The sequence below is a fragment of the Schistocerca serialis genome, chromosome 5, assembly GCF_023864345.2.
Source record: "Schistocerca serialis cubense isolate TAMUIC-IGC-003099 chromosome 5, iqSchSeri2.2, whole genome shotgun sequence".
Classification (NCBI taxonomy): Eukaryota; Metazoa; Arthropoda; class Insecta; order Orthoptera; family Acrididae; genus Schistocerca; species Schistocerca serialis.
The window spans coordinates 162,379,488-162,391,988 of NC_064642.1; positions in this window are offsets into that span (position 1 = coordinate 162,379,488).

Here is a 12,501-nt window from a genome sequence, read left to right on the forward strand (position 1 = left end):
TTGGTGAGAAGCAAGGTTGCACAGTACAAGAAAGGTAAAGTACTCTGAAACTTGTTCAGTTATAATTATATCACACAAAAAATATCTATTTACCACTGGAACGTACATTGCATTCATCATCCGTCGAAAGCATAATAGACGAACATAACGGAATGCAAACATAAAACGTAAGTTTTAATCATGTTTTAGTAACTAAGAAAATAATAATTTATTAAATCTTCTATATCTAGTTATATATAATGTAATCCCCTGCTCGCTTATTTTCGAACCCTCAGATCGTGAGTGCTACTAGCACTAGACCAATTTTTTAAGCATTGATTTTAATTTTAAGTCATTTGTAATTACGTTTACGACTCCGCAGCCTTGTGAAATACTGAAATATTCCAACCCCAGTGCTCTACCAGTCTCCAAATAATGACTCCAGTGCTAGAATTAGTCTGCTGCAGATAGGCAATTAGGCTGTTATAGCAGCCCATAGAGTACATATGGTTAATTTACCACGACACTAGTGGACGAATCAAATTGGTTTTCCTCTTCATTCTTGTTGCAAACTTATCCATAACTGGCAACTATCACAACAGCAAACAGCACAAAAACAGTAAACGGAAGCACTTACGTTAAATTAAACTGCATGTAAGAGCTGAACTGATTAACAAAACAACAGCTGAACTCAAGTAAGGCAAACGATTTACAACATTTGTGAGCTGGTGCGTTTCTGGCGCCAGTTTCCATATATCGTCATTTTGATCTTTGAGTCAACTTCGATGCTTACTTGTCTTCTGCTCATCTTTGGCGGCGCGGATTTATCGGCAGAGCGCGCGCTCTGCTGAGGTGGTCTGTCGGCATTGGCGGTGAGCGAGAGTCACATGGGACTGTGTACTTAGGGAGGACGGCAAGAGGAAGAGTTGGACAACGAAGGAGCAGGGCCAGCGGCTACGGCGTGTTGAGTCGTGAGGGCAGATCCACTGCCCATGGTGATTTGGTTGTCCTAGAGGTCGGACGGACAAGCTCCTTCGAGTCTGTTGTAAGCTACGCCGGCCGATTGAAGTGGAGTCGCCGAGTTGCTTCGGTGGGTTGCGTGCGGCTTAACTGAATATGCCAGTGTATTAAAAATCCTTTGGAATTGTTTTAGTTGTTGATCACTTACCTCGGTGTTGTGACTAACTATCTTGATGGCAGTTGAGGAAGTGTGGCTACGGCCAACTACCCGACATGAAGCGTGGTTAAAGACGTAGCTAGAAGTTCAACGAGGCTTTGCGTTTCAAGACACGCCGAGATACGTCCTCTATTCTACCTTGTAGTTCATTTGGTAGTTTGTCGTGTAAGTGTGCGCCGAGATTTTTAGAGAATTTATTAACCAAAATTTAAGGGCTGGCACCGGCTAAGAAACTCACGGAGACTAATTTGTTTCTATTCAGTTGTATTGATCACCTGTTCTTTGGATAAGATTCTGTAGTTCATGCCTCAGAATATTGTCTGCCGTTGATGTGCGTTGTGTTACAGATAACTGGAAGCGGTCAACGCGAGCATACTGGGAGCAGAGCATCACAGGGGCAGAGAGATATTTAAGACCCTGTCCTCTCCTTTACGTCTTGGGTTATGTTGTCAGTCTTACATGATTCCATCTTCCCAGTGGAGAATTATAGCATCTGAAGTTCAGTTGCAGTGTAAAGTTGAGTACATTTGTACGTCATTCCCTGCCTCCTGAATCTCTAGTATTGATCTGAATCCTTGGTCTGCTCGCGTCTATCACTAATTCATACGTAATGTTGAAGCAACCTCATTTGAGGGATATTGTCATATGGGCATGTTCTAGTTGTAATCATTCTAAGAATATTGTTGATTCATCAACTGATTAAGTAAATTTGAAGCCCCTCCTTAATTTTTTTTTGTCATTTGTGTATAGTTTTGGTTAGGAAAGTTGGCTAGCCAAGCCTTAAAAGATCTGTGTGTTTACCCTTAATCTGTTCCTCAGCTGATTGGAAGTAATGAGAGTTCTGATGAGAATTGTACGGATATTTCTACTATTTAAGTAAAGCTTTACCTGAGTATATTTACCTAGCCATATTCAAATTTCAAGTTTTATCGGTCTTATTCCGGTTAAAGAAATTTATTTGTTATTTGTCCAAGTGATCTGACCTTGTAAGGCAGTCCCGTGTATCATTGTGATTGTGATTTTATAATGATTTTCATTGTAATAAAATATGTAGCAACTACAATGGATTACTATTGTGATTTTGGTGTGTCACTACCATTACCACATTCAAATTTGTTCTTGGCTAAAGCAAGGATAGGTGACAGGCGATAGCACTATCGATACAGCGATAATTTAAACCTATCTGTGGCTTTGCTATCCATAGCGCGTATCCCTTTTCCGTCTGTAATGGTACTTGAATTACGTAACCACAACGGCACCTCACCTCAACCTCTCGATACCAGCAGCATTCCACTGTGTTTCTGTAAAATAGTTAACATATTTCTGTGACAACATTCAGATTTGATTTCATTAATGTAGAGGAACTTCGATACATCGATATGTATATATTGCAATGATATTATTCTTGCGTGTATTCTTTCTTTTGTCACTATGACCTTTGACGTGCTTGTAACTCTTATTTTTGTGTGCGTAAGTGGTTATTAGAGAGTCATGTTAAGAAGACGCATATTGTAGTCAGTTTATGAAATGTGAACTTTAACAGTGAGGAAGACATTTTCAAGTATGTTTTATTTTGTGAAGTGATGCTTTGGATCGAGTTACGTGATATTGCAACAAAAGTAATAAAAAAGAAGTGTAACTTAAATTCGGAGTGCTGATTACTTTTTTACACCACCCTTGTCCTAACTTGCAAAAGTTTAATCTTCAAGAATGGTTTATGAAACACACCTATAAAACTTTTGAATATCGCAGAATAACACCTAGGCCTCTTTGCAACCGAGCTTGGAATCATCACTACCTAGATTTTCGACGATTGAGCCATGAGTTCACAACGAGACCAACGTGGGAAACTCGAAAAGATGAGTGCCTAGTTTATCCATTATTTCAAGAAATGACTTTATTAACTGTGCTCTAATGACACCTGCCACATAATATAACTTTGTTGTTGCCCGAAATTGCAAAATTCAGCAGCGCGAGCAACACTGCAATTATGATTAATTTTTGACCTTTGTTGTGGTAGGGTCGTTAGACATCATATGACTGAAAATCGAAATAAAAGGCTCTACTGTCAAGAATCAGTATGGCACTCCGGCAAAATCGCCGGGGGCACTCAGGCAATCAACCCATCGACTCATCATGTTGAAGATACCCATTCAGTAAAACACCGTGTTCTGCTACTTGAAGAAGTCCGTAACTGTCTGCTGCCTACCCTCGTCCGTCAGGACTCATCGACCCTTGAAAACCATTATAAGGGACCCAAGATGTGACAGTCACATGGGGAGAGATCAGGAATATTGGCTCTTTTCGATGGACATGCTGTCCTTTACACATTCTTCTTTCTCTGGTGGATGACTACCAGTGTTTCTCCTACAGCAGCCAAGAAAAGAATAACAGCACGTTGGTCCTCTTTAGACGCATTTGGTAACAACGTCGCCACAGTTCACGTTCCCTCATTTACTGCACGCTCGTCGGAAACACACGAATGCTACACTACTCCAATGCCCATATGTCGGTGCTTATATAAGCGCATCGGAGACGCACTACTTTGCATATATGCTGCAGCAACGCCCTCAAACTGAAACTTTTTAATCGCTGTATACATCTTTCAATATCACTACATGGCACCTAGGATGGGTGTAATTTCATTTAAGTGATGGGACGTCTTGAGTCTGGATCCCCTCCACCCCCCCCCCCCCACCCCACTTTGTCTACGTCCTTGTCCTAAGTAGAGTAATGTGTAGGGACAAGATGATCACATTATGCAACAGTATAAAGACCAAAGAGTAAGAATCGTGAAAGTGGTGGATGACCACCAACCGGGTCACAGGAGCAACGACAAGTATGACTGAGCTCCTCTGTACAAACAGTTATGTCAGGTATATAAGATGCCGGATTTTCCAGTACTAGATTGTAGGGTAGACAAAACACAGGTATAGGTCGAAATTTTAGTGGGAAATGGAGCCTTTAAGTGCACGTTCCTGGCGATAAAAAATTGATCACTGGCCTGCATACTGGGTTTAGATTTTATCGGAGAGAGGAGCGCAACAATCGACCTCTCGTCTGGTACCTGCACCGTGGATAATTTAGGAAAAAGAATACTACTGGAATTGATCGCTACAGAAGAGATACAAGGCAGGTATTGCCTGAGGGTCTACACGCGACCTCAATTGTTATATATAAACAGTAATTTAGGGATGATGTAGCTTACGTCTAAAGAAGTGATTCAACAAAATGTTGCCAAGTGAGAGTGCTTAGATATGCAGCAGCACACACATTCAATGGATTTTCTAAGAGTTATACAGAAGTCTCTTCTGAGAAGGCAGTAACCATATGATGTTACGGTTATAACATGTAAGTGTATCCACATGAAACATATTGCTACACAACTTATACTGTCCCTTGGAAGAAAAAGGAAGCAGATGTTAGAATGGAATATTATAGAGATTGCCTATTATCCACATAGAAGTTTACTATTGGCTGTAGCAAAGGCGGATAGAAGTGTAAGGCTTGTGTTTGATGCCAGAGATGCTAACAGGATAATTGTACCAGCCCGGAAAATCTGGAGCATAGATATTAACACCTCGTATTGCCGTATAGCAGTGTCAGGTGCAGCAAGGAAGTACACTGCTTTCCTGTTCGCTGGTGGGTGTTACCAGTTCAAGATATTACCCTTCAGCCTTAATATTAGTGCAGGAGTATTTATCAATGTATGGATACTGTGCTAGGCCCCGACACCTTAGACAATGTTACGCTATATGTGGATGAACTTGTAATCGCTACGAGAACCTGGGACGAACATTTCAAAGTGGTGTGAGAAGTATTAATCAAATTTTCAGAGGCAGGTGTCACTGCAAATTTAACCAAATCCCAATTCAGCAGAACACATATTACATTCTTAACGCATATTGTGTCAATCGAAGGAATAGTTACTGTTACTAAAAAGTTAGATGTGATATGGAATTTCCAATGCCTACAACAAAGAAACAGTTGAAGGCGTTTGTTGGGCTGGCTTCATTTTTTCGCCATTTCATGCCTGAGCTGTTATTGACCAACAAAATCTTGCTGATTACGTCATGCATGTTAATGACTGAATGTCAGATGTATACTATAAGATTAAGAAGACTCTGATCCATTCAGAAGTACATATTAAATCACCCCGACATGAAAAGGACTTTTGTTAAACAACAGGTGTATCATTTTGTGCGTTTGACTCTTGCCTATTCCAAGTAGAGGAAATATAGGGAAGAAAGGTAGTAAAGGTGATAGGATTTGTCTGTCGCATACTCTCACAGTGCGAGAAGGCATATTCGGCAATGGAAATCGAAGCATTGATTTTGATTTGGGCATTAGAAAAGTTTCACTACTATGTGCATAGAAAAATAATAAAGTTTTTGTTACCATCAATCGCTAAACCTTTTTCTCACATGTAAACTGTTGCATTTGTGTTTAGCTCATTATGCTCTATTCCTATGAGAATATGATTTCGAAATAAATCATACAAAAGGCTCTCACAGTGTGGTAGCTGACAAACTACAGCATCTGCCACAGGAGCTTGCAAACTCGTAGAAGAAGCTTCCGAGTACAAAGTGCTACTAACCAATACTCCGTCAAGTGTACGGCAGTATAGATGTGTACGTGGGAATATGGGCCGTATACAAAATGAAGATGAGAAATGGAAACCTGTCATTCAGGAAATAAGAAATAAGCCGAACACTGAACCGACTACACAGTTTCGAATTGAAAATGACATCCTCTTTTATTATAAAGAGAACGATGAGGATAGGTGGCGTATCTGCATCCCTTCTAATTCAATAGAGGATTTAATCTGGTCGACTCATAGAGTATGGGGTCATTTCGGAATAGACAAATCACCAGATAATTGCCGATTATTACTACTTCCGAAATCTAAAACGGATAGTACACTGGCTCATATGGACTTGTACAGTTTGTCAAAAAGAAAAACAAGTGAGTATTTCTACTAAGATTGAACTGGATCGCATAATACCCACAAAATCCTTCGAGCTCACGTCAACTAATGTAAGTGGTCCCCACCCGACATCTCGTGGTGCACTTAAGTATTTAGTGGCACTCTATGAATTTTTCTTGAAGCTTTTAAAGTTGTTGCATACAAAAACCACTACAGCAGCTCTTATTACAGGAAAAGTACTAAATGATTGTTTGCCAAACGTAGGAAAACCCAAACCTATGTGGTCTCACAATGTGTCCTACTTCCTCGATGCTAAATGGGAAGGGTTTTTGGAAGAACAGGATATTAAACAGGTATAAATATCAAGATTTCATCCAGAAAGTAGCCCAGTTGAATGCATGTTTGAAGTGTTTAAGAGATTTGTTTTAACCTACAGCCGTAGATAGCATATGCTATGGTAGGCTATGTGGGGGCACTTTCAGGAGATATACAATAATCTGACACATTCTTACACTGGGTATACCTCGGCGAAGATCATGTTAGCTGCTAAGGAAGAGAATAAGTGGGCAACCCCAATACCTAAGCTAGTTAGATCAGAAGTAACTTGGGAAGCAAAATGAAATGAGAATAACCTATAATTGAATTAAATCAAGAAGCAGAATACGCAAAAGGAAGTATGATAATACTGTAATAGAGTAAGAGACTATGATACTGGAGAATTCGTGTTCCTACAACAAGGCTTTGAGCCTTAAAAGACAGAACAAAATATGGCAACTTTTGTACACTGGTCTCTGCAAGGTTGCAGACATTACCCATGAGGGCAGTCACAGGCTGGCACAACCTGATAGTATGACTACCAAAGACATGTACCCACATAAGGACTTGAAAAAAATTATAGAATAACTTGCAAAAGGTGGTTTGAGATTTCTCTAGATAATATTTGTTTTTTGTATATGTGTTGTAGTTTGTCATGCAAATATTTGTTATATATTTTTTTGCTATTTAACATTTTCAGTGTGATTTTTAACAAAGAGCCCAGGGGTAACAAAAGCAAGAATCAGTCTAGACAAATAACATGTACTGCATTTAAGAGTTGATTTGAAACCGTTTTTAAAACATTTTTAATTATATCTCTTGTATAATATTCTGAACAGGGATAAAACATTATTAAATGCTATTTACCTGAAATGAGAACTGTTGACGGCTGATCCATCTTTTAACTCAGGTTCTTTTCCCTAAAGGTCTCGATAAGAATAGTAATCACTTTTTTACATTTTATTGACCTAGAATATAAGAATGTTAGGATAAGTTTCATTTCGCACACTGTGGCGTGTGTGTGTGTGTGTGTGTGTGTGTGTGTGTGTGTGCTGGCTCGATGGGGATGGTTTTTCAAGTCTGGTTGACACAGGTCGGCATCCGTGGATCGTAACAACTCCGATCTGTAATTGTTAAAACATACTCCTCGCTTTATTTGATTAGTTTCATGTACTATCTCCGTTTAACAGATATCCTCGTATCGATGGAGCAGCACGCCGAAATGTGTAAGAGGCCCTCTCTTATAATTGAAGAAATGGTGTTCGCAGGACGTCTGTCTTCTTTACTGCTACACACAGCGATTGCACCACTCGGTACCGCAACAACTCCCTTTATCTGAAACAATAAACCAAATATCCTTCGCGTGTTCGCGACGGTCTTATAAGCTTACGCGGAACATGATAACAGAAATTTTTATGCCCGGTTTGCAAATGAATGTTCAAATGTAGATAATGTGACATCTCGAATTAGAAGTTCCACCACTGAAGCCGATGCCACTTTATAGTATTGCGAGGATGTTCATTACGAAGTATTATAGCGTCGTTAATGCGTCGCTACGGCGCTAAGTCAACAACTATATCGTAAATGCAGAGATAATGTATTCTCTAAATAACGTACAGAAAGCGTTGTAATAAAATGTACAGTTTCTGTTCACTGTTAATAATGTCACTCAATGACCTACAGTTTCGGCCTTCTATCATGAAAATGATTATTTCACAGTTAGATAATAAAGTGCCATTAAATGATGTAGACGAGACGAAGTATTAAAGATTTAAATGAGTTTATTGAACTTCTGAATTGTCTAATCACTGCACTAGAAAGCTCACCGAACTTTCATTCAAGGAACTGAAGCTACGATTTACATCAGCAATTTTGATATTGACTACAGCTTCCGGCAACACGGTATACCTGTGGATTCTTCGTGATTGTGTGTATATGTTTCCTATTCAGGTCTATTTGCAGAGTTTATGTCGGCGTTTGGTATATTGCTGTGTCCATCAATGTTCGTGACAATCAAAGATCACGACGACTAAGTCCCAGAATTGATTAAGAATCACACGAATTACTTTTCCCTCGCGTATAGCACCTGTTCCGTTGTCTGGCTAAACGGTAAATGTTCTATCACTTTTCTTCAGAACTTTGACTACTACGTCAAGACGATAATTGAAAATTTTAAAATTCCAGATCGGTCTGAAACAATTTAGTATTGGCCAATAAGAGTGCTTCTATCGTGACGTCTACAAGAGAGCGAATTAACATCTCCATTGAAGTTTTTTAATTGTAGTCGCAGAAAACTTACAGCTCGATGCGGCGACAACTCTCTTCTTGGATTAATGTTATCCATGATCACTTTATCTCGTCTGGGTTTTAACCTTCGTAAAGCATATATTTTGAATTCTTTACTTAGATTTTCATGCTTCGTAGATTAAGTGATCATCTGATAGTCTTTCTTTTAGTTCTTTCGGTGTAATGGATGTTGTTAGTCCCCTATTATTCCAAACTTTCAATAGTGTTAATACTTTGTTGCTAGTAGTTCCCGTCAAGGTCTGGATAACTAATTTTTGTATCTTTTGCTGTCAAAAGGATCTCATTAGGGGCTCTATATTTGGGGTGTTATAACACACAATTAAACAGTGACTGATTAATTATTTACTTATATATCCTTGTGTGCCTTGACAAACATTACAAGATGCGCCATTGATTATCAGAGTTTGAATTGCTTTGTGATGAAGTTTTTCTTTCTGTATCTAATGGCAGTTTTGCCAATTAGTTTTCGCGTTTCTGACATTGTCCTGGCGACAACATTATTCGCAACATTATTCGCAACTAGGCAACAGCAGCTTGCTTCTCTGAGTTAACAGGAACATGCACAGCTGTCTGAGCCGTGCTCAATCCCAACTATGCGTTTTCGTGAACTCGCTGTCTATCTGTGTTTGGTTTCCCACCCTTGTCGCAATTACGTAGTTGTTCTTCTTCCTTCTACGAGTGGCAGCAGTGATGGGTATCGATATTTGCGCCGTGTACCATGCTTGGTTCAGTGCATATAGTTTCCGGCAAGGGGGTCTGGAGTGAGTCGGTCGGTTGTTGCGGAAGAGGGAAATTATCTCCGCGCGGTGCAGTCGGCTGGGGCCATTGGCAGCCCCTGCACAGTGTCGGAGTGTGTGTAGAGCTGTCCGATCGCTACGAGATTCGTGGTTCACCGACCCAGGACGTCAAAGCTGAGTAGTGGTTTCAGCTACCCAAGGCACATCTATTCATGTTGTGGTGGTTCGCTTCGGTGGTTTGCTGCTGGGGAGGTTTTCCGGTGAGCAACACCGAGTGGTTCTACTGCTGAGATTTAGCCGCCATGCGATGCAATTAACTATACGATTTGAATGCACCAGTGGAATTTTCTGCCTTGTGACCGTTAGTATTCTGGTTACCTGCCTTGGGCACTGACGTAAATTCGGGCAGCGTCCTTTCCTCACCTGTTGGCGTTGTCCAACGTGGTGTGTAATTCTGACTGCTAATACATACTCCATTGTGGATTATCACGTCTGTAACATTGCCGGTTTGAGTTCTCATGTACTGGTTGATGGGAAGCAAGTCATTGTGTCGATCGGTCCGTGGCTGTCCGCTGGTTGGCTTCCTAAGGATCAAGTATATTTGGGCATCCCACCTGTCTCACCTAAGTAAACGAGGGCAGACTGACCTCCCTGGAGGCCTTCTGAGTGCCACTGGTGTTTAATTATCTGTTGTCAGCAATTTTAAATTTTAGGCTTATGGCTATTTGTTTTGTTTCTTAAAATTCTGCAAAATTAATTTTTAAATTTATCTTTCAAGTTCAAACACTGCGGCTTTCTGCCTTTAAGGATTATCGTAATATATTTTAAAATTTTGAAGTTTAATTGTGGCCCTAGGCCATTGGTATTGCACCTTGCATATGTTGCTTCTTTAAATTATTTTATTGCTATCTTCATTGGATTTTTATGTTGTTGATTTTTAAGATTTCTTGTTGTTAAACATGCTAGCCTTCCGCCTTTAAAGGTCTACGGTAATATATTCTGATGTTTTGAAATTTAATTGTGGTTCTCAGCCATTTGTATTGAACTTTACGTACGTTTTTTTTAAATTATTTTATTGCTAACTTAATTGGATTAACATCGAGTATAGATTTAAGTGTCAGAAAGTCGTTTCTGAAAGTATTTGTATGGAGTGTAGCCATGTATGGAAGTGAAACTTGGACGATAAATAGTTTAGACAAGAAGAGAATAGAAGCTTTCGAAATGCGGTGCTACAGGAGAATGCTGTAGATTAGATGGGTAGATCACGTAACTAATGAGGAGGTATTGAATAGAATTGGAGAGAAGAGAAATTTGTGGTACAACTAGACTAGAAGAAGGGATCGGTTGGTAGGGCGTATTCTGAGGCATCAAGAGACCACCAATTTAGTATTGGAGGGCAGCGTGGAGGGTAAAAATCGTAGAGGGAGACCAAGAGATGAATACAGTAAACAGATTCAGAAGGTTGTAGGTTGCAGTAGGCACTGGGAGATGAAGAACCTTGCACAGTATAGAGTAGCATGGAGAGCTGCATCAAACCAGTCTCTGGACTGAAGATCACAACAACAACAACAACTACAATTGGATTCTTATCGTGTTAAGATTTCTTGTTGAAGGACTTCAGCCGTGAAAGAGTTGCCTTGGGTAAAGATTCGGCTATGTGCCGCTTTGATTGTAAAGGTTATCAAATTACAATAAATGACAATTACAAGCAGCAACTGACCTCAACCGCTGACCCTTTCCACAATCCTGTTACCTGTAATGCCCAGCGAGCTTAGCGGGCTTCTCAGTGTCCTCTACATATGTAACTGTATTCTTGTACATGAAAAATTATACTCTGTCTATTACTTTGTAAAAATCAAGCCAGAGCCTTAAGTGGCACAATCCAGATAGTCAACTGATCACAAAACATGAATTGGAGAGATACATATGTAACCTTGCGTAAGCACATTGTATTTCTGAGAAAAGTTACATACATATCTTCTAATATTCTGCGTGGTTTCCGCTACTGTTTGTTATATATCGTGTCTCCCTACCACTTTCGCGCAACGACGCTCTCAGCGCGTTTTTTAGGGAATTGACTAGTTTGAACCTGGGACCTGTTGCTGGTAAGGAGACGCCAGACCACACATGACATGTAGAGTTCAGAAGAGTTCAGTGAGACTAGCGATGATATAACCAAATACTTAATGATTTCAGCGTCAGCTCCACTGAACTCCCTGTATAAGAATCTTAATACTAACTAAATTTAGTGGAAGGGGTTCAGGCTTTCCTATTTTTAGTTAGCTGGTAAAATAACATCGAAAAAGCAGTTAAGTTTACCATTAGAAATTTTATTCTACTCACAAAACATTGTTTATAAATTGCACTATTGATAAAAGGAAATGTTTTAATACAGGATGGTAAAAACCAACTGCGTTCAACAAAAATGTGAAAGAATATTCCCTGAATGGGTTTCCAAGTTCTACAATGGATCGAAGGATGACCTATGCCATATCACATCTATAATCTAGGTTTAAATTAAGTTTCACAAAAGAGAAAACTATCAAAATGGTCTACAGTGACTCTCAATTATCTTTAATTACTTATCTAACTTGTCGTAAATTACAGGGGCTGATGTGGCTCCTCAATAACTATATAACAGAAAAATCATCGCATTTCAGATTTTTGCTTCAAGTGGCAAATGCGAACACCATGGTTTTAATTGACGATCGACACTAGTATTACGCAAAAAGGGGGTGTAACAGATGAGACTTCTGCAGTTCTGAGTGAAGCTTTATGCGCTGTTATGCGGCATCGCGTGCGTTCATTACCTTGTCGGTGTTCGTCAGGGGGCAGCGGACAGCACAGCTCCGCTCACCTCGCCGTCTCGGAAGCAACTCTCCCCTAACTTCTCCTTACTACAATTTACCGAAGTTGGTTTAAAAAAACTATCTGGCTGTGTTTTCATCTGACCAATCAGGGTCTCAATGTTAACCTTAAGCTCCGCCTACAAAAATTCTGTCTATCCAATGAGAAACGTTATACTTTTCGTGGTGGGGCAATGTTTTTAAAGTTTGCAA